Consider the following 27689-nt stretch of genomic DNA (forward strand, 5'->3'; position numbering starts at 1 on the left):
GAATGCAAGCTCACCCAAACTAATAATATTGTTATTGAGTTTTCCCAGTAAGTTAACTACCTTTAAGGTTTCCGAGGACGCTGAGTTGCCAGATTGTCTTTTTTTTACCAGAGGAGTTCTTTCACGTGCCAGTAATTCTTTCGACAAGAGGCTTTGAGTAGTTTCAAATACCAACGAACTGAGTTGGGATCGAGTCCGCCAACCTGAGCTCTGAAGGTCAGCGCTCTACCATCTGAGATACTCAGCTGTTCAATTGAACATACAGGTAATTGACTTCAGTTCCGATGGGTTAGATTAAAAGTAATGCTATTCTGAAGGTAGTTCAGAAGAACTAGTCCTCATCTGTGGAACCCTCGAGATCCAAATAGAACAGGCTTAGGGCCCTACGAGGTTGACTCTCACCGATACCGGACATGGTTGACACCACTCTAAGTTGAAGCTCGCCAAAAGAACGGCAGATTTTCCGCGGGTGATAACGACATAGCAGACATTCCTCACTGTTACGTACTCTCCATTTATCGCTCCGAGTTCGGCCATTTACCATTCAGGAGCCGAGCAAGGAACAGTTCATGTCGTATCTTTTCGAACACGGGTTACTGAACTTGATGAATTTATTAGCATCTGGCCACCGCAGTAGAACGGAACATTTACTGTACCAGCCGTATGGGGACGTGTCGAACGCCTTATGCCTGGCGAACCTGTATCAATATGAATGATAGTGACTTTGTTAACCATTAATGGACTTAATATTCCTATTCATTAACCAGAATTATAGCCCTTGTGCATGGAAGTCACTTTCAATCAATTTAGGAGACAGAAGGATTCGCGTCTGTTCGTAGTTCTTTTAAAGATTAAAAGTCATGATATTCTAGAGATAGTTCGGAGGAACTTGAAAGACGATGGACGAGAAATACACAATACCAAGACCAACATGGAGAGATACATTGCTGTGGTGATTCGCTGATGTAGGGGGGAAAAGGGAGTATGGTATTAAGGTGAACAGCACAGAACATTGCTTAGTCTACATACACACATTCCATTTCATTCCTTCTTTTCACCTACTCTTCAGTTAAATTCTCTTTCATTTCCGGTCCTGTCTTGTTCTGTCTACTCCATTTTCTATCATCCACTTTTTTCCTAACTCATTCCTTCAATATTTTCTCATGCGTCTGGCATAAGGTGTGTTTTTGATTGACAGTTTCAACTGTGTCCGCCTCTGTGGTGCAGTGGTTAGTGTGATTAGCTGCCACCCCCGGAGACCCGGGTTCGATTTCCGGCTCTGCCACGAAATTTGAAAAGTGGTACGAGGGCTGGAACGGGGCCCACTCAGTCTCGGTAGGTCAACTGAGTAGAGGTGGGTTCTATTCCCACCTCAGCCATCCTGGAAGTGGTTTTCCGTGCTTTCCCACTTCTTCTCCAGGCAAATGCCGGGATCGTACCTAACTTAAGGCCACGGCCGCTTCTTTCCCTCTTCCTCGTCTATCCCTTCCAATCTTCCCATCACCCCGCAAGGCCTCTGTTCAACATAGCAGGTGAGGCTGCCTTGGCGAGGTACTGCTCATCCTCCCCAGTTGTATCCCCAGACCCAATGTCTCACGCTCCAGGACACTGCCCTTAAGGCGGTAGAGGTGGGATCCCTCGCTGAGTCCGAGGGAAAAGCCAACCCTGGAGGGTAAACAGATTGAGAAAGAAAAGAGAAAGAAAGAGAGTTTCAACTGTTCTCAAAGTGTAGGTAACTATTGAGGTAAAAGATGGAATATGAAAGACTGGTATCTGAGAAGAACTTCATTTATTTATTTGTATTCAATTTTCATTAAATATTCTTATTTATTTTACGCTGGGTTTTTTTTTTTTTTTTTTTTTTTTGTCATTCGTTTTAGGCGTACATTCTATCTAAAGTCTTCGTCTAGGTTCCTTACAAGTGAAGCTTCATTTAAGCATTTTGCTGCAAGAGGGAAGGATGACTGGATTCATTCTGCTAGCTTGCATGTGGGCAAATTCCGAAAATAATGTTTTTGTTCTTACCTCAAGAAAATAAAATGTATCTTTACTTAATTTGAATAGTGCGCAACTACTACCATATTACCGCATCGGTTTCCGCAACGGTGCTACAGCTACCTTCATTTGCATAGTTATATTTTTGAAGATATTACTGTATTCCTTCCTCCCCTCCGCTTCCGAGAAATGATAAAGAAATTCGCAGAAACCGGTGGTGCTAGTCGCATCACCGCCCTCGCAACCTTGGAACTGGAGATAACCAGACTGGAAACAGCTAGGGGAACCGCCGTCCGTGGCTGGAATTTTAATCATGTCTGGTCAATCGCTCGGACTCGGGGACTGGATGTTTGTTTTTCTCAATACACTAGGCCCATACAAACAAGACACCTCACTACCTAACACCACAGAAATACGGAATAGTGAATACATCACTTGACAAGTTGTGAGTCCTACCGTAAAATCGAAGCACAAGTCTAAGAGGTCCCACCAAGGTGAGCGAAAAGCGGTGGAAGAAGAAAAAGTAGTAGGTATAGAACGAATATTCATAGAGCACTTGGTAGAAGCTCTCACACAATAACCTATATGCTTAACTTCTCGTTAACTACTACCAGTCTGAAGAGTGACGGAATTTTGGTGGGAAAAGGGCTTCCTTAACGTAACAGTAATGAATCACTTATTTGAGAAAACACACATGTCCACTACTAATAGTTTTGAGAAAAGTGGAGTTTTTCTAGTGTTTGTAATTTGTGTCTGGTGTTTATAACAATGGTTTATCAGATTCTTTGCAATAATTCTGATAATTTTCGAATTTTTTTAAAGGGGTGATATAGGGACTGAGAGTTAATGGATATGTGTGATTTCTCAAATAAATGAGATTTTGCAAGCAAAGGTTTTTAATGCTTACAAATATTTAAACATATTACATATCACACTTCAATTATATAATTAAGTTTCATCTTTAAACTGATCTTACTACAAAGTTGCCTGGGTTCAACCTTCCTCGCTCCATCTGGACTTAATAGGATACGCTGTGGAGTCGGAAGAAGTGCTTCTGCTCTGCATCAATAGGGCTGAAAAGATTCTCCAGCTTGTGACTGTGGTGCTGAAATACAAACCATCGTGTACATTCTGAAGAACTTCTCTCTCCGAGCTTTCACTGGTTCCATCGACGACATACATCGTGTGACCTAAGAGGCACCCTCTTGGCTGGAAGAGCTGGACATTCGTCTGTAAGAGACTGAAAGCCCTCCATATTAACCTTTTTAATGTGGACTTTGTACATATATATTTTAAGGTGTATATAGAGTAGATTGTATATCTTTGTATGTGTGTTTTTGTGTGTAAAGCGTGTACATAGAGTTGATTGTCAACTGTAGCATCGTACGCTTAATGAATAATAAAATATTTAAATTTCCCTTCATATAACAACATTAAAATCAACATTCACAACATTTTCAAACATTGTCAGTCTTAGAGAATGCCTTGTCATGCCTATTATTCAAGGTCCTCAGATATGTCCTGCATATTAACAATAGGCCAGAAGAAAAATTTCATGGCCCCAGTGAAACCTTTGTAATGAGGCGGATATATATGATTTCTGACTCCGGAAGATGGGAATACATATAATTTTAACATATTTGCATTAAACCTATTTTATCCGAAAGTGAACATGCATTGTTTCTCAAATAACCGATTCAAATCTACTTACACGTATCTTCCATTACTTACGTACCGGTAACGTATTTTAGTTATTATTCAATCTTATCACAAAATATTAAATACCGATGAACTGAGGCAGTTATTTCTCTATATTTTCAGTTGGGGGTTAGTTTTCATATTTAACAATGCTATATATTTTGAAATATCAATGCAATACCACTTCAGCTCTTATTGCTTTAAGACCTGCCGAAATCTCTAAATATCGCCCTGGGAAGGAGATCTTTACCGTGTAAGCAAATGTACTGACAAGTGTCTCCCGCCTTTAAGCATTTAGAAACACAAAGTGACTGTGTCGGTATTATATCAAACACCACACAACGCAACCGCCTTCCCAACATCGCGACGTGGTCGGAATGCGATATGAGTCGCACAAGTGGACTTTTCCAAGTTTTACAGCCGAATGTCCTTTCTGATGCCAGCCATACTTGAATGGTTGTATACAACTCTGACATGATTCTGTAGTAATTAGTACTGCGGTGGGTAGTGACGAACACAAGCACCCAGTTTCAACCCAGAAGAATTAAGCAGATGAGACTAAAACCCCCGGCCCGGCGCGCAGAACCGAAGGCCGCTATGCTGACTATTCAGCCAATGAGCCAGACATCAAGCAGCTGGCCAATGAGTAATTATGGGTACCAAGAAACTTTAAACAGGGTTATATTGGCCTAGACCGAGTGCAACAGGAAGGAGGTCATTTAAGCTCACAAGGAGAGGTCGCCATGTGGTTTTCTAGGTGCTCAAATTTTGAGGATTTTCCCTTCATTAAAAAGTAGTTTGGCCGTGTTCGAGGGGTTTTGCCAATGGACTTTCTTTTGTTCAAAGTTTAACATACAAAATCTATCCTCAAACTGTTGTAGTCTTCTTCTTAATCTGTTTACCCTCAGCGAGAGATCCCGCCTCTACACCCTCAAGGGCAGTGTCCTGGAGCGTGAAACATTGGGTCCGGGGTACAACTGGGGAAAATGACCAATACCTCGCCCAGGCGGCCTCACCTGCTATGCTGAACAGGTGCCTTGTGGGGGGATGGGAAGATTGGAAGGGATAGGCAAGGAAGAGGGAAGGAAGCGGCCGTGGCGTTAAGTTAGAGGAGAAGTGGGAAACCACGGAAAACCACTTCCAGGATGGCTGAGGTGGGAATCGAACCCACCTCTAATCATTTGACCTCCCGAGGCTGAGTGGACCCCGTTCCAGCCCTCGTACCACTTTTCAAATTTCGTGGCAGAGCCGGGAATCGAACCTCCGGGGGTGGCAGCTAATCACACTAACCACTACACCACACCCGCATATACTTCCCACCGACGGCCTCCGTAGCGTAATGGTTAGTATTATTACCTGCCGTCCTTGAAGGACCAGGTTCGATTCGCGGTACTGCCAGAAATTTAAGAATGGCAGGCCGGCTGGTATATGGTTGAAATGGCACGTGCAGCGCACCTTCATTGGGGGTGTGCCTGCACCACTTCGGGACGAGGACACCAGTTTACTCTAAAATGTCCGGCTCCATGGCTAAATTAGCATGGTTTAAGGGACCCCGGGTTAGATTCCCAGCCGGGTTGGAGATTTTAACCTTGATTAGTTATTTCCATTGGCTAGGGAACAGGGTATGTTTGTCGTCCATAAATAGAAAATAAAAGGAAAACAAAAAATAATGAGAACAATAACAGAACACTTGTGTCCATGGCGTAGTCGCTAGTGCATTGACACAACCATCAAGTACTGTTATTATTTGTTGCTGTTTTTTTTTCTATTCACAGTATTAATAAATATTTACATTATTGTTTAAATTCATGATACTTGGAGGTAAAGGTGAGAAAGTAACAATCAAGATAGGGGAAGAAATTATTGAACTGGTGAATAAAGTAAAGTATCTTGGAAGTACAGTATTGTGACTTAAGACCTTCACTCTATAACAGACATGGTAGGTAGGTAAGGGTTATTCTGCCCGAAGGCAGGTCCGAACCTCCACAGAGGTGTTCCTGAGCCGGAGTTTACGTACGGGAGGATGGCCAGTTCCTTTCCGCTCCTCCATTCCCTTACCCCCCACCAACAGCGCGTGGCAACCCATCCAACTCCTGACCATGCCCAATGTTGCTTAACTTCGGAGATCTCACGGGATCCAGTGTTTCAACACGGCTAAGACCGTTGGCATAACAGACATAAAAGCTCGAATTGCCTTAGCCAAGGAAAGCTTCAACAAGAAGAAAGAACTGTTTTGTGACCCGCTAGAGAAAGATCTGAGGAAGAGACTATGCTGACCAGGGGCCTTGTGGGAGGGATGGGAAGTTTGGAAGGGGTAGACAAGGAAGAGGGAAGAAAGCAGCTATGGCCTTAAGTTAGGTACCATCCCGGCATTTTCCTGGAGGAGAAGTGGGAACCACGGAAAACCACTTCCAGGATGGCTGAGGTGGGAATCGAACTCAACTCTACATTTGAGACCCGAGGCTGAGTGGACCCCGTTCCAGCCCTCGTACCACTTTTCAAATTTCATGGCAGAGCCTGGAATCGAACCTCCGGGGGTGGCAGCTAATCCCACTAACCACTACATCACAACATGGACATTAAGGAAGGAAACACAGAGAAGAATAGAGGCAGTTGAGATGTGGATTTGGCAAAGAATTGAAGGAGTAAAGTTGGAAGATAAAATATCAAATGAGGAAGTTCTGAAGAGAGTGGGAGAAGTGAGAAGCATGCTGATCGTAATCCAAAATAGGAAGAAAAATTGGATAGGGCGTAATCTAAGACACAACACCTTACTACGAGTAGCAATTGAAGGGATGATAAAAAGAAAACGAGGAAGAGGAAGGAGACGATATGAGTTATTAGACAGCATTAAAAAAAGAAGTCCGCCTCTGTGGTGTAGTGGTTAGTGTGATTAGCTGCCACCCCCGGAGGCCCGGGTTCGATTCCCGGCTCTGCCACGAAATTTGAAAAGTGGTATGAGGGCTGGAACGGGGTCCACTCAGCCTCGGGAGGTCAACTGAGTAGAGGTGGGTTCGATTCCCACCTCAGCCATCCTGGAAGTGGTTTTCCGTGGTTTCCCACTTCTCCTCCAGGCGAATGCCGGGATGGTACCTAACTTAAGGCCACGGCCGCTTCCTTCCCTCTTCCTTGCCTATCCCTTCCAATCTTCCCATCCCCCACAAGGCCCTGTTCAGCATAGCAGGTGAGGCCGCCTGGGCGAGGTACTGGTCATACTCCCCAATTGTATCCCCCGACCAAGAGTCTGAAGCTCCAGGACACTGCCCTTGAGGCGGTAGAGGTGGGATCCCTCGCCGAGTCCGAGGGAAAACCCGAACCTGGAGGGTAAACAGATGATGATGATGATTAAAAAAGAAAGGAAGATTATGCAGAAGTGAAGAAAAGGGCACAAGATCAAGAGATATGGATGTCACAGCTATGACTGTACCTGCCGGATGGCAGAACAACCTATGATGATAATGTTTACATTATTTACAATATTTGTCACAGTTTCACTGTTCGTCTGAGACAATGAATCGCTTGTACTTGACTTTCTTTCTTTCTTTCTTTCTTTCTTTCTTTCTCTCTTAATCCGTTTATCCTCCAGGGTTGGTTTTCCTCTCTGACTCAGCGAGGGATCCCACCTCTACCGCCCCAAGAGCAGTGTCTTGGAGTGTGAGACTTTGGATCGGGGGATAAAACTGAGGAGGAGGACCAGTACATCACCCAGAGGGCCTCGCCCTGCTATGCTGTGGCCTTAAGTTAGGTACCATCCCAGCTTGAACTTGACTAACGAATGAAAATTACGACACGCTCAAGGACAAGGACGAATAATGATTTAAAATATTGTAAATAGCTCTAAAATAAAATATATCACAGGAAAAAAAGAAAAAATGCTGAAAAATAAAAGAAAAAGGAATGTATAAATAAAAGAAAAAATGCACTGAGAAGGTCGGGCTCGAACTAGTAACTTTCAGGTCTCGACGTCTATGCTCTAGCGACTACGCCACGGAGACAATTCGAAACTTTAACCGGGAATAAGACTACAAAAATTGGAGGATAGATTTTAAACGTTTAATTTTGAACAACACAAAACATTTGGCAAAATCGCTCGAACAGGGCTAAAATACTTTTAAATAAAGGCAAATCCTCAAAATTTGATCACTTTTCTAGGAAACCACATGGCGACTTCCCCATGTCAGCCATTCTGAATACTGTATGTTTGTCTACGGTTTCCAGTTTAAACTTCAGCATATCGGCTGCCTGGTAACTGCCTTTCTCATTAGTCAAGCTTCCTTCTCTGTTTTCTACCTAACAGCAATAAAGCTTATCACACGTGTTAACGCACACAAAATATAAGGAACTGACTGCCGCGATATCATTTACATAATACGTGATATACCTAAGTTTGAAATTGTGTTTGGCCGCACGGTAAATCTGTCAGAATGTGGAGTGACCTAATTAGTTCAGGTACCTTGCCTGCCACAACATGCCATAGCATGCCATGTCGTGAAAGGGGGTGTAACCGTTGGCCGTCGTGCTCATGCGCAGTTTGGCGCACCGCATGTGCTCTTGACAGTCACGCTGGCAGGGACAGTACAGTGTGCGCCTGGCCAAGGAGGTGTCTGGAGCTGCTAGTTCGTGATACCCAACGTGCATGTAAGTGTTCCTCCATAGCCGGAACCATGTCCTCTCAACGAGCCTCAAAATGCTAATTTACATTATTTTGAGATTGCTATATTTTTCTGTAAAGAATAAGGAAGTCAGGATGATTTCAACACTGTGTATATAAATACTGATCCGTGACACTTCTTCCACTGTAAGGTATTAACATGCAGGTCTTTTTTTACACTTTTTTATAAACAGTATCTCTTGAATTATGATATGATTAATTTCAATTGCCATTTTGAACTGGGATGGTTTCACCAAGGCCGTCGCATTTCCATTACTAGCCGATGCATATGGGATTTCTGAACCAAAAAGCGATATTTCTGTTGTTCGGATTCCACGTAAAACTGGAGGTCCAGTGGGCATAAACTATATTAACAGGAGTGTAAAAGTACAAGTTTTAGCCTACTTGTCATTTGAATTCGGATAGAGCTAAAGAAAATACCATAACTATCACATTACATCATCATCATCATCATCTGTTTACACTCCAGGTTCGGTTTTTCCCTCGGACTTAGCGAGGGATCCCACCTCTACCGCCTCAAGGGCAGTGTCCTGGAGCTTCAGACTCTTGGTCGGGGGATACAACTGGGGAGTATGACCAGTACCTCGCCCAGGCGGCCTCACCTGCTATGCTGAACAGGGGCCTAGTGGAGGGATGGGAAGATTGGAAGGGATAGGCAAGGAAGAGGGAAGGAAGCGGCCGTGGCCTTAAGTTAGGTACCATCCCGGCATTCGCCTGGAGGAGAAGTGGGAAACCACGGAAAACCACTTCGAGGAGGGCTGAGGTGGGAATCGAACCCACCTCTACTCAGTTGACCTCCCGAGGCTGAGTGGACCCCGTTCCAGCCCTCGTACCACTTTTCAAATTTCGTGGCAGAGCCGGGAATCGAACCCGGGCCTCCGGGGGTGGCAGCTAATCACGCTAACCACTACACCACAGAGGCGGACGAATTATGATATGATTAATTTAAATTGTCATTTTGAACTGGGATGGTTTCACCAAGGCCGTCGCATTTCCATTACTAGCCGATGCATATGGGATTTCTGAACCAAAAAGCGATATTTCTGTTGTTCGGATTCCACGTAAAACTGGAGGTCCTGTGGGCATAAACGATATTAACAGGAGTGTAAAAGTACAAGTTTTAGCCTACTTGTCATTTGAATTCGGATAGAACTAAAGAAAATACCATAACTATCACATTACATGAGAGAGCAAATTTATTGGAATTACATTGGCGTGAAAATAGTTCCCCCCCCCCTCCATTCTGGTGAATTCGCGGGTGTGAACTGTGGCGCATATGTAGACTTGACCCTGTTTTACGGCTGGATGTCCTACTTGATTAATGGATTGAAAATATTAAATAAAATCAACTTTATTGCAAACGTAAATTTCGAATCCTGCCAAAAGTTTATACCTTCTTCCGAATCGTAATTATTCATCATAAGGCTCGTATTTATACATTTTTTCACCACATGGCCTTACAGTTTATTTTACCCCGAGGCGTAACTGAGAAGGCAGGGTGAGCAAACTAGGGAGATCAAACGCTTGAAGACTCATAGTTTTGAAATTCATGGCTAACAATGGCCATCCTAAGTGAAGATTTCCATTTTTTTTCGAATCTCTCACCAAAAAATGTTCAGGTTGTATTTTGTTTTCAAATTCTCGTCTACCAATCCCAGGCTGAAAGAATTAATTGCAGTCATAACAATATCGATTTACAGGATTCGCAAGCACATAGAGGTGATGACCGAGGTTACCTTGCCACTGAATAAAGTCGTACCAACATAACTACGATAATGATTTAAAATACGCAATATTTATGAATATACAGCCTAATAAATACTGACTATATAAATAATGGTTTAACATTTTTGATAATAGGTACCCTCTCAATACCTATCACATATGTCTGCATCAGATCCGCAAGCCTCTTCTGGAAGAATTTTTCATACATTTTTAATTAACTATTGAGAACCAGTGTTCTATGATACCTGGAGGAACATCGTTACAGCTATCTTATTTTTGGATTAGGACAAGTTCATAATTCCCCAATACTGTATATATTAAAAGTTTTTTAAAAACAGCTCTGGCAAATCCGTTCGTCCGTCCGTCCGTTCTACTGGACCGATTTGCTTCTTTTTTGTGTTATTCTCTCCGGACTTACCTGCCGGTGAATCGTAGGACATTGATAGGTCTCTGAGTTCAGCCAACTTTGAGTAATCATAAAATCAATTCATGAAATGAAATAGCGTATGACTTATAGTGCCGGGAGTGTCCGAGGACATGTTCGACTCGCCAGGTGCAGGTCTTTCGATTTGACTCCCGTAGGCGACCTGCGCGTCGTGATGAGGATGAAATGCTGATGAAGACGACACATACCGTACATCTAACCCCCGTGCCAGCGAAATTAACCAATGATGGTTAAAAATTCCCGACCGTGCCGGGAATCGAACCCGGGACCCCTGTGAGCAAAGGCCAGCAAGCTAACCATTTAGCCATGGAGCCGGACAATATATTCATTAAATGACGACTCCAATAATTGCAGGCGAAGGCTTACCCTAACCCGCAATACATTCTGTACTTAGCAAGTTGCTAAGCAACTACCACTTTCAATAGTATTCTGATATATGTGGTTTTCATTTTAGTAATGTCCTTGCATGCAGCCACGTTTGATCACTCCCTGTCAAGCCAGAGAGTATACACTTCCTCTGATCAAGGAAGAATATTATCTGCTAGATACCTTTTGATTCTGTAACCTTTCCCAGCTTCCATATATAATCAACATATTGCAGAGCGTTCTTCATAACTTGCATGCTGCTAAGAGAAAACGAAGGTATCAAGTCGACTAGCCATCTGTATGACCATTAATAAAGCACTTGAAAATGTGGGTGTCTACTTAAACGAACCAGGTTGCACTATCTCGAGCACGATCTTTGGAAAGTGTTAAGATTCATATACGGCTGAATGGTCAAAGCACAGAGAATATTGTTCGGAAAGAAGTGTTATAAGTCCGCCTCTGTGGTGTAGTGGTTAGCGTGATTAACTGCAAGCCCAGGAGGTCCGGGTTCGATTCCCGGCTCTGCCACGAAATTTGAAAAGTGGTACGAGGGCTGGAACGGGGTCCATTCAGCCTCGGGAGGTCAATTGAGTAGAGGTGAGTTCGATTCCCACCTCAGCCATGCTGGAAGTGGGTTTCCGTGGTTTCCCACTTCTCCTCCAGGCAAATGCCGGGATGGTACCTAACTTAAGGCCACGGCCGCTTCTTTCCCTCTTCCTTGCCTGTCCCATCCAATCTTCCCATTCCTCCACAAGGCCCCTGTTCAGCATAGCAGGTGAGCCCGCCTGGGCGAGATACTGGTCATCCTCCCCAGCTGTATCCCCCGACTCAGTCTGAAGCTCCAGGACACTGCCCTTGAGGCGGTAGAGGTGGGATCCCTCGCTGAGTCCGAGGGAAAAACCGACTCTGGAGGGAAAACAGATTAAGAAGAAGAAGAAGAAGAAGTGTTATAAACTAAACTATGTACCGGTATTTAATGTTCATAAAACTATTGTAAAGGGAAGACAAAACAATGTGACCGCGACAGGCATGTCTAGACTACTTACCTGACCTATTTATAACGAATGTTGCGGAGCAGCACGGGACCACTAGTATTTGTGTAAATTATAATCGTAATAATGCTCTGTGTTTGATGTTCCTTCAGCTGCTTTCGATCTTTAAGAAATACTGGTGAACTGGACAATGAAATGGCGTATGACTTTTAGTGCCGGAAGTGTCCGAGAACATGTTCGGCTCGCCAGGTGCAGGTCTTTTGATTTGACTTCCGTAGGCGACCTGCGCGTCGTGATGAGGATGAAATGTTGATGAAGACGACACATACACCCAGCCCCCGTGCCAGCGAAATTAACCAATGATGGTTAAAATTCCCGACACTACCGGGAACCGAACCCGGGACCCGTGTGGCCAAAGGCCAGCACGCTAACCATTTAGCCATGCAGCCGGACGGAGAATTTGCCTAGGCACTTTATTGGCAATAAATTATACTGTCATGAATTCGAAACAATAACCTAAGGCATAGATTGCGAGCGTTTAGCGGACTACACTACGCAGCGAATACAGTATGTGTGAATCTTGTGTTGTTGTATACATTTGTCATTAACGTGATACAGAATATATACCGAGGAAAGCAATGGCAAACTATCTCACTCCACGTTTTGCCTAGAACGCCTGAGGTTCCAACTGGCCTCCGGGCAAATAAATGCACACACGGAATTTCTACGGCAACGGCTATTGTCAAAACTAACACATTTCCAGGATTTAAAAGCCACGGAAAGACATTTCTAGCAAAATCAGTGGTATGACACAGACCAAATATCGTCCTTTGGTACTTCATCCACTAATACTAGGAGGTATGATAGGCGAGTGACTCTCTTACAGGCTTCTCGCCAAGAGGACTGCTGTTCGAATCGCAGTCAATGCATACGGATCTTTTTTTAATACTGAAAGCCCCATCTCTGTGGGTCGGATTCCACGTAAACTTTGAGGCTCCATGGCTATATTCACGTTATCATCAGTCATGTACCGAGCGGCTAGGGTCGCGCAGCTCTGAGCTTGCATTCGGGAGATGGTGGGTTCGAATCCCACCGTTGGCAGCCCTGAAGATGGTTTCCCCGTGCTTTCCCACTTTCACACCAGGAATATGCCGTATCATAGGCCACACCTTCCCAATTCTAGCCCTTTCCCTTCCTTCCGTCGCCGAAATCCTTCGATGTCTTAATGCGACGTTCAACCGGTAGAAAGAAAAACAGTCGCGTAAAACTACATAATTACTTGTACTCTACAACAACTGTAGTGTGTAACATTCAAGAGGAGCTATCGGCCGATCTCAGTGGCCCACATAGTTGGTCGTTGTCCTCCTGTTCTCAAGAGTGGGTTCAATCCCAACTAAGGTCGATGGCATTTGAACGTATCTTAATGTGAGAACTCCGTACCGTTTACTTTTAGCACCATAAAGAATTCTCATTGGACAAAATGATAATATCCAAGCGTCTCTTAAAATGTATAGCAACTGAAGGAGCGTTAAGCATTTAACATTACTGTTGTAGTCATTGTCGTTTTACTTACTATGAGTTACCGACCCTGTCGTGTAGCATGAATTATTTTATCTATCCTGGTGGAATATGTAGCTCTTATTATTTTGGAATAAAATTAAGGCCTCGAAGACTGCTTCTATCTCAGCATTTGACTGGAGAAAGAGTAGGGAGAATTCCTGAAAAATCACTCAGGATGAACCCAGAAAGCTGCAGAGATTATAAGACTATCGAAAGAGGTATACATACGCAAGTACTGGTACAGATGGTGGTGATTATTGTTTTAAGAGGAAGTCTTAACACTAATCAGCAGGAAAAAAATAGAAGAGGTTCGAAAATGAAGGTACTGTATCGGCGGCAAAAGGTCCACGAAGGGCGTCAAAATGAAAAATCACTTATAAAAACCAAACCCCACGACGCAAGAGCGCCGAAGGGCCATGGGCTACCGAGCGACCGCTGCTCACCTCGAAGGCCTGCAGATTACGAGGTATCGTGTGGTCAGTACGACGAATCCTCCCGGCTATTATTCTTGGCTTTCTAGACCGGGGCCACTATCTCATCGTCAGATAGCTCCTCAATTGTAATCACGTAAGCTGAGTGGACCTCATACCAGCCCTCAGATCTAGATAAAAATCCCTGACCTGGCCGGGATTCGAGTCCGGGCTCTCCGGGTAGGAGACAGGTGCGCTACCCGTATACCGCGGGGCTAGCTGAAAAATACCCGAGGCATCGCAAATATAACACCGTCGGGGTCGGAAGAGAACAAGTGTTGACCAAGGGATGTCGGATAGGAAAGATGAAAGTGAGGAGCTTGACACAAGTAAATGGAAGCAATGCCAGACATAGCTACGGGAATCGTGGTCGCCTGGTTCCACTTTTAGTCGCCTCTGACAACGAGCAGGGGATTCCGTGGATGTATTCTACCGGACCCACCCACAGGGGGAATACACAAGTACTGGTAACTGCAGATGTTGGTATCACTTAACGTAAAAGGAAATCATCCTGGTGGTGTTGCGACCAGCCAAGCTCATCCGGAGGAGGAAAATGGTGTTGGTGAAATTACGCTTGAGGAAGTGGAAAGGATGGTAAATAAACTCCATTTTCATAAAGCAGCAGGAATAGATGAAATTAGACTTGAAATTGTGAAGTATAGTGGAAAGGCAGGGATGAAATGGCTTCATAGAGTAATAAGATTAGCATGGAGTGTTGGTAAGATACCTTCAGATTGGACAAAAGCAGTAATTGCACCTATCTATAAGCAAGGGAACAGGAAGGATTGCAACAACTATCTAGGTATCTCATTGATTGGTGTACCAGGCAAGGAGTTCACTGGCATCTTGGAAGGGAGAGTGCGATGAGTAGTTGAGAGGAAGTTGGATGAAAACCAGTGTGGTTTCAGACCACAGAGGGGCTGTTAAGATCAGATATTCAGTATGCGCCAGACAATTGAAAAATGCTACGAGAGGAATAAGCAGTTGTGTTTATGTTTCGTAGATCTAGAGAAAGCATATGATAGGGTACCGAGGGAAAAGATTTTCGCCATACTGGGAGACTATGGAATTATTAATGGATTGCTAATATCAATCAAAGGCATTTATGTTGACAATTGGGCTTCAGTGAGAGTCGGTGGCAAATGAGTTCTTGGTTCAGGGTACTTACAAGGGTTAGACAAGGCTGTAATCTTGCACCTTTGCTGTTCGTAGTTTACATGGATCATCTGCTGAAAGGTATAAAATGGCAAGGAGGGATTCAGTTAGGTGGAAATGTAGTAAGCAGTCTGGCGTATGCTGACGACTTGGTCTTAAAGGCAGATTGTCCCGAAAGCCTGCAGTCTAATATCTTGGAACTTGAAAATAGGTGCAATGAGTATGGTATGAAAATTAGCCTTTGGAAGACTAAATTGATGTCAGTAGGTGAGAAATTCAACAGAATTGAATGTCAGATTGATGATACAAAGCTGTAACAGGTAGATAGTTTCAAGTATTTAGGTTGTGTGTTCTCCCAGGATGGTCATACAGTAAGTGAGATTGAATCAACGTGTAGCTAAGCTAATGCAGTGAACACGCAGTTCCGATCAACAGTATTCAGTAAGAAGGAAGTCAGCTCCCAGACGAAACTATCTTTACATCGGTCTGTTTTCAGAGCAACTTTGCTTTACGGGAGCGAAAGCTGGGTGGACTCAGGATATCTTATTCATAAGTTAGAAGTAACAGACATGAAAGTAGCAAGAATGATTGCTGGTACAAACAGGTGGGAACAATGACAGGAGGGTACTCGGAATGAGGAGAAAAGGCTAAGTTAGGAATGAACTCGATGGATGAAGCTGTACGCATAAACCGGCTTCGGTGGTGGGGTCATGTGAAGCGAATGGAGGAGGATAGGTTACCTAGGAGAATAACGGACTCTGTTATGGAGGGTAAGAGACGTAGAGGGATACCAAGACGACGATGGTTAGACTCAGTTTCTAACGATTTAAAGATAAGAGGTACAGAATAAATGAGGCCACAGCACTAGTTGCAAATAGAGGATTGTGGCGACGTTTAGTAAATTCAAAGAGGCTTGCAGACTGAACGCTGAAAGGCGTAACAGTCTTTAATGACAATGTATGCATGTATGTATGTATATTGCAATTATACCAACGGCCTTAGCCGTGTTGAAACGCCGGATCCCGTGAGATCTTCAAAGTTAAGCAACATTGGGCGTGGTCGAGATTTGGATGGGTTACCACGCGCTATTGGCGGGGGGTAAGGGAATGGAGGAGCGGAAAGGAACTGGCCACCCTACCGTACGTAAAGTCCGGCTCAGGCACTCCTCTGCGGAGGTTCGAACCTGCCTTAGGGCAGAATACACCCTTACCCTACCATAATAATAATAATAATAATTATTATTATTATTATTATCGTTGTCGTCGTTAATTGTTATTCTTTAATATAACAAGACATTAGATTTCGATGCGACTTGCTGCGCAGCGCAGTTTGACACTCTCCACGTATGCTGAAGGTTGTGGGATCGAAACCCAACACTTTCAGCTGGCAGTTGAAAGCATTAAAAGTGACGGCATTTGCCAGTACTTTTATAGACACAACAAAGAATTCAGAGCGAAATTTATGTATTTCGGTGTCTCTTTAAACCTAAAGCAGCTGAAGGGGCGTTCAGTAACTGTGAAACCGTTTTGAGTAAAGATATTTGAGATACTCTTTCATGAAAAATTACTCAAGTCTGTGTCTTGAACACGGTGCTACAAATATTTATTATATTTGGGCATTCCTACACTGAAATACTAGTGGCGTTGTACGGCATCATTGAGCAGATTCAACGTAAAACCTTGTGAAAGTTCCTGAATTCTGTGAACAGGTATTTTCCTCTAGCTACCTCATAAAATAAATAAAATAATTTATTTCTTTGGTTACGCTTCGCTAAGAAGCACCAAACATAAAGAGTACTATAGTTATATGTAGTTCTCTCCTTCCATGCTGACGAAATGAGAAGTGAAGAATCAACGTAGTCTAAAGCTATAGAATATTAACCGTATGGTTTAAAAGGTAGAATATTTTTAAATATTTACAAATTTTTTACTGTCCACTTCGTGAACTCTACAGTATTACCAGGCATTTTTTAATACTCCAGGGTAAATTACAGCACTGTTACATGGCTTCACTGTGAGTTATAAATGCACAAAAACCTCCGCTGCTCAGCCCGAAAGCCTGCATATTACAAGGGGTCGTGTGGTGAGCACGACGCATCCTCTCGGCCGTTATTCTGGGCTTTCGGGACCGGGGCCGCCATCTCACCGTCAGATAGCTCCTTAATTCTAATCTCGTAGGCTGAGTGGACCTCGAACCAGCCCTCAGGTCGAGAGAAAGTTCCCTGAGCTGGCCTGGAATCGAACCCGGAGCCTCCGGGCGAGAGGCAGGCACGCTTCCCCTACACCACAGGGCCGGCCTTCCAATGGTAAGGCTAGGTAAAACTCAGTTCATAGAGTAACAGCTGTATAATAAGATCTGAATATTCTAGCTACTGATTTTGCGCGAAAGCAGTAATTGTACCAGCCTACAAATCATAGAACATAACGGATTGCATGTAACAACCATCGAAATATTTCTCAGATTTGTTCCAGATAAAGGGTGAAAAATGGATGATAGTTGGTGAGGACAAATCTAAATGTATATGGTATTATTACAGACCACTTAGTTCATCAGGAAAAGAATTTTCAGTATGCTTTACACATATACTTTTACATCCCAATAGCGATATATAATGGCATCAACTGTAGGTTACTAAAGGCAGTATACTGTTTGTCTCGTCAGACTACAGTGAAAGTTGATAGCAGAATGAATTCTAGGCTCAAATTCGTTGCCGAGGTTAGGCAAGACCGTTATCTTACACACTTATTACAAATAGTTGTGCTTATCAGTTACTGGAAGGTACGTTAGATAACGAAAATAATGTTTTCAAATACAGAAAAGATCTTGGGAATGGAGGGGGAAAAGTAAATGACAAACATTTGAAGTCATTGCAGATCCTGTTAGAATTTTGATACTTCTTAGGAGCACTTTATTGATAATAACTCACCTCTTCTATTTTCTTCGCATCTTTCTCCTCCACTCGAAACATGATCAATCCCATCGTGTTTGCTCCCTTAGCAATTTCTACTTCCGTTTTTACAAGTGTATTTAATACTGATGACTTTCCCCGAATGCCATGTTCACCATCGGTGAATCACTTTAATGTCAAAATCCCACAGGCACAGTTTTGAAAATTCGGACTTATCTTTTGGATAATAATTTCTCTATTTCCCTCTGATACTCCATGATATGCGTAGGTAACGTCATATTCCTTTGGTTACCCTTACTAAATTTATTGACACGTACCTTCTAAACCCTTTATTGTCCACTGGTAAGATGTAAGAAGTTCTTCATTTTAAGATATTGCTTCTATGCCATTTAAAAACGTGTAAGTAAACTGCGAAGAAAAATATCAGGAGTGAATTATGAATATCGCTCTTCCCAAGACAAGTGAATACCAGGTACGACTTGTGAAACTGGGGCTGATACTTCGGTTATGTATTCTTCCAGGATGCAGGAGTACTGAGAAAAATCTAAGGAGGATATAAATATTATAGTTCGGCCACAGCCAACTTTATTCTATAATAAAGAAATCGGTGAGAACAAGAGTTGATCAATGAAAAAAATGAAATCAAATCAAACGTCGTATGGCTTTTAGTGCCGGGATATCCCAGGACGGGTTCGGCTCGCCCGATGCAGATCTTTCTATTTGACTCCCGTAGGCGACCTGCGCGTCGTGATGAGGATGAAATGATGATGAAGACAACACATACACCCACCCAGGAATTAACCAATTAAGGTTAAAATCCCCGACCCGGCCGGGTATCGAACCCGGGACCCTCTGAACCGAAGGCCAGTACGCTGACCGTTCAGCCAACGAGTCGGACAGTTGATCAATGAAGGTGGGACAGGAAAGATGGAGTGATTTTAGAGCACCTAGAGTCACCTTTTTCACGTAAAACTGGAGATCATGTGGCTGTGATTACGATATCAACAGTCATATAAATTCCCAAACTGTCTTTCTTTTTTTTGTTGGTAATCGGTAACGTGCTCTTGATTCCTTCCTATTTCATGTGAATTTCAATATTTATTATTTTAATTAATAGAAAAATATCGTCCGCATCTGTGGTGTAGTGGTTAGCGTGATTAGCTGCCACCCCCGGAGGTCCGGGTTCGATTCCCGGCTCTGTCACGAAATTTGAAAAGTGGTACGAGGGCTGGAACGGGGTCCACTCAGCCTCGGGAGGTCAACTGAGTAGAGGTGGGTTCGATTCCCACCTCAGCCATCCTGGAAGTGGTTTTCCGTGGTTTCCCACTTCTCCTCCAGGCAAATGCCGGGATGGTACCTCACTTAAGGCCACGGCCGCTTCCTTCCCTCTTCCTTGTCTATCCCTTCCAACCTTCCCATCCCTCCACAAGGCCCCTGTTCAGCATAGCAGGTGAGGCCGCCTGGTCGAGGTACTGGTCATTCTCCCCAGTTGTATCCCCGACCCAAAGTCTCAAACTCTAGAACACTGCCCTTGAGGCGGTAGAGGTGGGATCCCTCGCCGAGTCCGAGGGAAAAGCCAACCCTGGAGGGTAAACAGATTAAGATAAGATAGATAGAAACATATCGCGTATGAATAACCAATTACTGTGCTTGAAAGTGCAATAAAATGCCCCTGATGTCACAGACAATTTGAATTTGTCATCCTCATCTAACGTCGTTTTGTAGAAATTGATTTCTTAGATAATTATACCTTTTAAATAATTTAGTCAGTGCTAAGTGAATTGTCATGGAGGAGAAGGAAGATTGAAGAAAGAAATCTTTCTCCTGATGCAGAAATTAAATATCCCGCAGGAACAGAAGAGCAGAGAAATCCAGTGGGCAGACCATCTGGTGTTCATGCCGGAACAGAGACTAAGAAGAAGGCAGTCAAGGAAAACCCGAATACCAGCCAACCCTAAGACGGCCACGACTACGATGAATGGATGATCTGGCGGAGGAGCTGACAGCCCTTGGCCTCGATGACACCTGAAGCACAGAGGAGAGGGGAATTGAAGCAGTTTGTGAAAACACCACGTGGACTGAATATAATAGCACCTTCTGATTGAGGAAAGCAATGGGGTACTAATGCGCTCCTAATTTCCCTACTCGGCAGCCCTGAAGATAATTTTCTGTGGTCTCCCCATTTTCACACCACGCAAATGCTAGGGGCTGTACCTTAAAGCCACGGCCGCTTCCTTCCACTCCTAGCCACTTCCTATCCCATCAACGCCATAAGACCTCTTTGTTGTAAAGACAGTTTTCCCAGTGCTTCTCTTTAATGGTGACCAGACTGTCTATGATACCTGAAGATGGAGTTTTAAGGTCGCAAACATCCAGCGGTCCGACAGCAGACCATAGGTCTACCCTTATTATTATTATTATTATTATTATTATTATTATTATTATTAAAACGTCTAAAATAGCATAACTGCCATATTTGTGCATTACCTGGGGAGAACATGTTTACGAAAAGTGTGGAACATTTTTCCTGAATGATTGCTCATCTTTGCAACACCCATTCGGTTTTATCTTCACATTATACCAATGGAGTCCATCACTTTTGCTGTTGGAATAATTTTGATTGTTGTCTTTCTTTCTTTCCTTCCTTCTTAATCTGTTTACCCTCCAGGGTCGGTTTTCCCTCGGATTCAGCGAGGGATCCCACCTCTACCGCCTCAAGGGCAGTGCCCTGGAGCTTCAGAATTTGGGACGGGGTATACAACTGAGGAGAAGGACCAGTACCTCGCCCAGGTGGCCACACCTGCTATGCTGAACAGGGACCTTATGGAGGGATGGGAAGATTGGAAGAGATAGACAAGGAAGAGGGAAGGAAGCGGCTGTGGCCTTAAGTTAGGTACCATCCCGGCATTTGCCTGAAGGAGAAATGGGAAACCACGGGAAAAACTTCGAGTATGGCTGAGGGGGGAATCGAACCCACCTCTAGTCAGTTGACGTCCCTAGGCTGAGTGGACCCCGTTCCAGCCCTCGTATCACTTTTCAAATTTCGTAGCAGAGCCGGGAATCGAACCCGGGCTTCCGGGGGTGGCAACTAATCACGCTAACCACTACACCACAGAGGCGGACGATTGTTGTCTTAAGAGCCACAACAGTCAGATTGTTAGTCAGATTGTTTGGAATAAAACAACTAATCATCGTGGAATTCCAAACCGAATTTAGTGCTCTTTTCTAGGTAATTCGAACACTTACTGTAGCAATGAGGACGAATATTTCATTGATGACTATGATGATGATGATGTATAACTTTCTGTGGAGTATTTGACTTTTGCTATTATAGGGGGCGTTGTTGATGTTATCCTGTTAGTCATAGGCTCACCTGGTGCAGCGCTTGTAAGGCAGACTCTCCGACGAGGTGGGCGGCATTTGTCGTGTACAGGAAACTGTTATTGTGGTGGAAGATTTATGTATGGTGTGTGAGTTCCATTAATGTTGGGGATACCGGGCGAGTTGTCCGTGCGGTTAGGAGCGCGCAGCTGTGAGCTCGCATCCGGGAGATAGTGGGTTCGAACCAAACTGTCGGCAGCCCTGAAGATGGTTTTCCGTGGTTTTCCATGTTGACACCAGGCGAATGCTGGGGCTGGACCTTAATTAAGGCCACGGCTGCTTCCTTCCAACTCCTAGGCCTTTCCTGTCCCATCGTCGCCATAAAACCTATTGTGTCGGTGCGACGTAAAGCATATAACAAAAAAAAAATGTTGGGGATAGTACGAACACCCAGTCCCCGAATGAAGATAATTAACCATTTTAAGATTAAAATACCTAACCTGGCCGGGAATCGAACCCAAGACCATCTGAATAGAAGGTCATTACGCTGACCATTCAGTCAATGAGCCGGTTATAATAATAATAAGAAGAATAAGAATATGATCTTTTGACATCCGTTCAACTCCTTTGTGTCGTTCATTCAATACATCATAACAAATAATAATTAACAGGAGTAAATTGTCATTAAGAACTTTCTAATTCGAATGTTTTGATTGATTGATTGATTGATTGATTGATTGATTGATTGATTGATTGATTGATTGATTGATTGATTGATTGATTGATTGATTGATTGATTGATTGATTGATTGATTGATTGATTGATTGATTGATTGATTGATTGATTGATTGATTGATTGATTGATTGATTGATTGATTGATTGATTGATTGATTGATTGATTGATTGATTGATTGATTGATTGATTGATTGATTGATTGACATATAAGCTAACACATACCATTAACCACTGCTCAGTAACATAGTGATAATTGCTAAAACTGTGCAAATGAACATTTAAATTAATAATAAAATATATGTATGTCTACACCTTAGTCCTGTTTCCTGATACGGAATCGGGAATGAGGTGAAATTAATTTTGATGGCATGCCTTTTTGTGGCCGGATGCCCTTTCTGACGCCAAATTCAGTTAAGGAACTAATGAAGATGAAATGAATGATGTGAATGAAATTGGTCGAGGAGGTGGAAGGAATCGGAACTGTCCCGGCAAATCGCTAGAAGTGAAGATGGGAAACCACAGGAAACTATTCTCAGGACAGCCGACGGTAAGGTTCGAACCCACTCGCCTCCCGAATGCAGAGCTTGGCTCCATAGCTGTAGCGCGTTAAAACGCGACCATTTCGCCCATTAAATCATCTTCAAATCAACACTTAATTTCTCTAAGTTCTATTATTCTTTAAACTTACGCTTTCAGCAATTTTGTTTTATTTGATGGAAGGGGATTCTATTTACTGGAAAACACTGTAATTTCCCTTAAAGTTGGCTATTCTCCGCAGGGTGGGGAATTACAATACAGTTCATTATCTTTCGAATCTTTTGTTGTGGTGGTTGTTGTTGTTGTTATGTTTTTTGCACGTATGAGATCTGCTGTAACATAAAACATCGGTAAGAATGAGAGTTTAGTTTTTTAAATATGTTTATGAAGAAAAGTTGAATGTCGTCCAATCAGCTACCAATGAATAGAAAGGAAAACTATGATAATTTACTGGGGACAAGACAAGTCACCTAAGCATGGTACCTACATATTTATTTCAAAATATACCCTGTTCCCAACGAAGGTGAACTGTGCAGTGGTGGAAACCATTACGGGATGTTCTTAGAGCTACATCATCGCAAACTGGAGATGGCATGACTCAATCTGCACCAATCTGTCATAAATTTTTTCAGTAGTTCATTTAAATAAAAAGTTGCAATTTGGTTGTAGACATTGACTGTCTATTTTTCCAGTCCTATTCCTATCATATTGCTCCTGAAATGCCCGGGAGTGTTCATATGACGTTTAACCACTTGCAAAAAAGTAATTGACAGTCCAATTTTATTTATTTACTAGCTGATGTACCCGTGCTTCGCTACGGAATTCTAAATTTTATACAGAATTCTAGGTTAGGTAGTGTAAACGTTGTGAGCAAGATTGTATTCAGTTGCATAGCTCTTAACGTTGCCCTAGAAGCACGACGGGCAAGTCACCAACGTCTTTACTCATATGAAGACTGGGTTAGGGAATTTTCATTGTAATGGTAGGCCAGCTTGCCTACCGTCAGTCACAATCAGGTTGGGAAGTTTTCATTATAATGGCAGACACTCACTCTCCGCCCGCCTGTATAGATTCTCAGAAAGACTCTCTTAGTGTTCCCAACTGAAATGAACATGGATCATTACAATGACCTCAGTAGGAATGGCGCGATTAAAAGCAATGCCTTCATATGAAATACTCGATTAAAAGGAAAAAGCACACATTTTCTCACTTTTAACGAACAGTACTATTCTGCCGAACTAACCGTCCAAAGCTACAGAGCTGGAATGACCAAGACGCAGACATCCGTGATCCGTGAACAGTCTTCGTCCTTTTTTCGGCGGGGGGAGGGGGTTTTCAAATAGTGGATAGTCCCAGGGCAAAAACTATGCCCGTTTACTTATCTGTTTCCTGGGAGTACCCGATGAGTCGGAAAATCTCAATTCACTACACTGGCGGGGGAAAGAACTGTCTGACGTGGAGGCAATTTTTACTCCAAGCCAGAGAAGAAACCACATCTCCGTTGCTAATTTGGAATAAAATGAATGTAGATTTAATGAAAGTGAAGAGGAGGATGCTTTTCCTAAGAAACGGCTCTTTTCAGGGTTGAATTTCGAGTTATTTAGTGAATTGTGGTACTATAATTTGGAATAGGACTAGATTGTAATTCCAGACCAATTCATACTACTACTCCTACTATTACCAACTGAGCCTCTGACTTAAGTGCGCACACTGCTCATTCAGAACAGCGCGTCAGAGTAGGTATCGAATAGCTAGCATACTATGATGAACCAGTGTGTTACGTACCAGCAGTATCAGAAAATGTATGAACCAGAGGACTGGCATGCTAAAGAAGAAAGTTATCTAACTCCTCAGCTGTTTCCAGCCAATCTTCAGTTAGGCTGTTATACTCGGTACGCAGCAGTAATCCCATCTATCGGAGTTGAACGGCAGCATAAGAGACAAAGAACATTACAACAAACAACGGTCAGTGTAATGTTATTGTTGATCTATGTTACGCGCTTTCGATATTGTAGGCCGTCACATTATTAATTGTCTCCCGGTCCTGAAATACCACTCTTATCATAGTCGGTACGGTAAAACTGAATAAAACATACATGATCGGAAATTATATTCTCTATAACTTTTATTTTGTAGTACTTTTCCATAGGACCAAGAACATAGGTATTTAAAAATTAAATTTTAGGTGCCTTCCCCTAAACTACCATTTCACCCACGGTGAATAACATTGTTTATAGTTTAAACTGTAGTTTCTTATTCCCCGACTCTATATACCGATTTTCATTAAATTCTGCTTACCCATTTTGTCGGGGCTCGGCGTTGATATGGACTTAGCAACAAAAATCCAAATTCATGAATATCTCTGTTATCATAGCCGGTGCGGTAAAAATGCATAAGACGTAAATGATCAGAAATTGAATTCTATATAACTTTAGATATGTAGTATTTATCGATAATAATATAAATAATATAAATATTTGAGAATTGAATTTTTGGCCTTCCCCTAAACTACCATTTCAGTCAGCGTGAATAAAATAATTTATAGCCTAGATTGTAGCGGTTCATCCCCCGACTCTACATACCGATTTTTATTAAATTCTCTTCAGCCGTTTTCTCGTGATGCGTGTACATACATACATACATACATACATACATACATACAGACAGACAGACAGACAGACAGACAGACAGACAGACAGACAGACAGACAGACAGACAGACAGAAATTACGGAAAAGTAAAAACTGCATTTTCTTGTTACTGTGGACATGATCGATACAGAAATACCATTCTTTTCAAATTCTGAGCAATGTACAGACAAAACTCTTATTTGATATATATAGATTTATTTATTTGTTTATTTTTATTTTTTATTTTTTATGTTTTTTGTCGTCGTGATGAGATATTCAGTCTTGCAACTGGTTTTGCCTCTCTGGTAAGTTATTTCCACATGATTCAGTCTTGAGCAGCTTGTTTCACCCCTTCATAACTTCGTAGTCCGGCGTTCTAAAAAAAAGTCCTGCACGAAGGTCTTTCTTGATCTTCCTTCGGACGCTTGCCTCGTATTTTTTCCTCAGTCACTTCAATCATCGAACTGCCATGGCGAGGCCTATGACATCGACCTGAGCTGTCCTTTCATCCTCTGACTCAGCGGCTGCCTCGTCTCCTGTACATTGTCTAATACCTTAGCATTGGTCATCTTTCTTGTCAAACTCACTCTCCACAATCAGCGCCAACACCACATCTCGAAAGCTTCCAGCCTCTTGATGTCTTTCGTATTGAGCGTCCAGATTTTTGGCAGAGTAGAACGCAATAGACAACCCATATGTCTTCAGCATTTACATAGGCTGAGGTAGAATGGACTTTTGCATATTAGAGACTGTTTATTACAGAATGCTTGTTTTGCCATAGTTATTCGAGTACTAATTTCATGATGACATTGTAAATTTTCTGTGATACTTTGGCCAAGGTATTCGAATCGAGCTACCTGATATCGTCATTGCCGGGACAAAACCTCCATGTGATAATCTTTTTGGAGATATACTAACCCGCAGCACACACATTATGAAGAGCGAGAATGCCTTGACAATATTCATACAATGTTGCACCTTAGATGACAGAACCTTACTGGCGGAAGTTCTAAGCTAAAATATATACACTGGTTCATCATCTACTTGCATTTGTAATGGGCGCGAATTCTTTTTTAACACATTATTTTGCTGTGGGCCTACTGATGTTGATTTTAATTCCATAGGCCTTGACTTTCTCATTTAGCAGTAGCAGCATTCTTGACAGGGTAGATGGAATTCGTTTAGCTATAACTTGGTCATCGGCAAATTTGATGGCCTAAATTAGTGTTCCTACCACTCCCCTGGCTTGATGTGTATTAGGGACTCATTTATAATCCCAAAAAAAAAAAAAAAAAAAAAAACCCATGGCACTACAGCCCTTGAAGGGCCTTGGCCTACCAAGCGACCGCTGCACAGCCTGAAGGCCTGCAGATTACGAGGTGTCGTGTGGTCAGAACTACGAATCCTCTCGGCCGTTATTCTTGGCTTTCTAGACCGGCATTTATAATCACTTCTGCTTATTCTTATACTCATTATCTAAAAATGTCCGTGGTCTTTCATAGTTACCTGACCAAGGATTTACGCATTAGGAGAGCGATAGACTATAACACGATCTTTGATAAGAGTTTTCGCTAGTGTCTTCACGTCAATCAAGGCGTAAGCCAGTGAGTAGCAGGACCCCAGGTGCAGATACAAGGTCAGTGTCACTCGTGACCAACACTGCACGTGAGTCACGCAACAATCGCGGGTTTAGTGTCTGGGAGACAAGTGGCACTTATTACAGAGATCCTGTCACTATCACCGGATGTTTGGAAGCACTGGAACTTATCTTCCTCCTGGAGATACCATGTAATGTTTCCTGCGCATATAAACACAGTTAACTGCCAGTCAGATTCAGCAGCGCAAGTTGTTGATTCAATGAAGTGTTTTGGGTTATCTTTAGTCATCATTTTATGTACTAGTATGCTTAGGTCCTGTGTGATAACTTACCGAGATGAGTGGCTCAGATGGCCCAAGATCGTGGGTTCGATTCCGGCTCAGTTCAGTGTGATCTGACAGTGCTCTAGTTCGTCAGACTCCTGTCGGTAGATCGGCAGTAGGTTCATAAAATAATTCCTATGAGACAAAATTACTGTATCTTTAAATCTCTAAAAACCAAAAAATTAGTCAGAGGGACGTAAAATCCTTATTATTATTATTATTATTATTATTATTATTATTATTATTATTATTATTATCTAATAAGCTGTTGCTTGATACATCAACATCAGCAACAGTGTACGTGAAATATGACAATGTGTATATGATGTTTCTCCTGATGCGTGGGGAAGTGGGTAAAAGATCAGAAAGGAAGTGACCATAGCTCCGTATGCTTTGAGCCATCCCAGAATTCTCTTAGAATTGAAGAGAGAAACATGGAAAGTATGGTATGACATATTTAGACATATTACTAATCAGTTGTTTTCTCGAGGCCAAATGCATCCTTGGCCTTATATCTCTTCATTTACCAGGTCAACCAGAGAAGCTGTTATTCTAACT

The 27689-nt window shown here is 42.7% G+C and overlaps 1 protein-coding gene across 2 annotated transcripts in view; it reads left to right on the top strand.

Moving 5' to 3' along the window:
* LOC136867333 (chitooligosaccharidolytic beta-N-acetylglucosaminidase) overlaps positions 1–27689 on the top strand; it is a 317860-nt gene that overhangs the window by 49658 nt on the left and 240513 nt on the right. The window contains exon 1 of one of the 2 annotated variants that reach the window (XM_067144505.2): positions 8229–8331. The exons of the other annotated variant lie outside the window; for it this stretch is intronic. The gene's annotated coding sequence lies outside the window, so the exon portion shown is untranslated. Of the gene's footprint in view, positions 1–8228; positions 8332–27689 lie in introns of those variants that run through there. 2 annotated transcript variants of the gene reach the window in all.

This window comes from Anabrus simplex, chromosome 1 (assembly GCF_040414725.1).
Source record: "Anabrus simplex isolate iqAnaSimp1 chromosome 1, ASM4041472v1, whole genome shotgun sequence".
Lineage (NCBI taxonomy): Eukaryota > Metazoa > Arthropoda > Insecta > Orthoptera > Tettigoniidae > Anabrus > Anabrus simplex.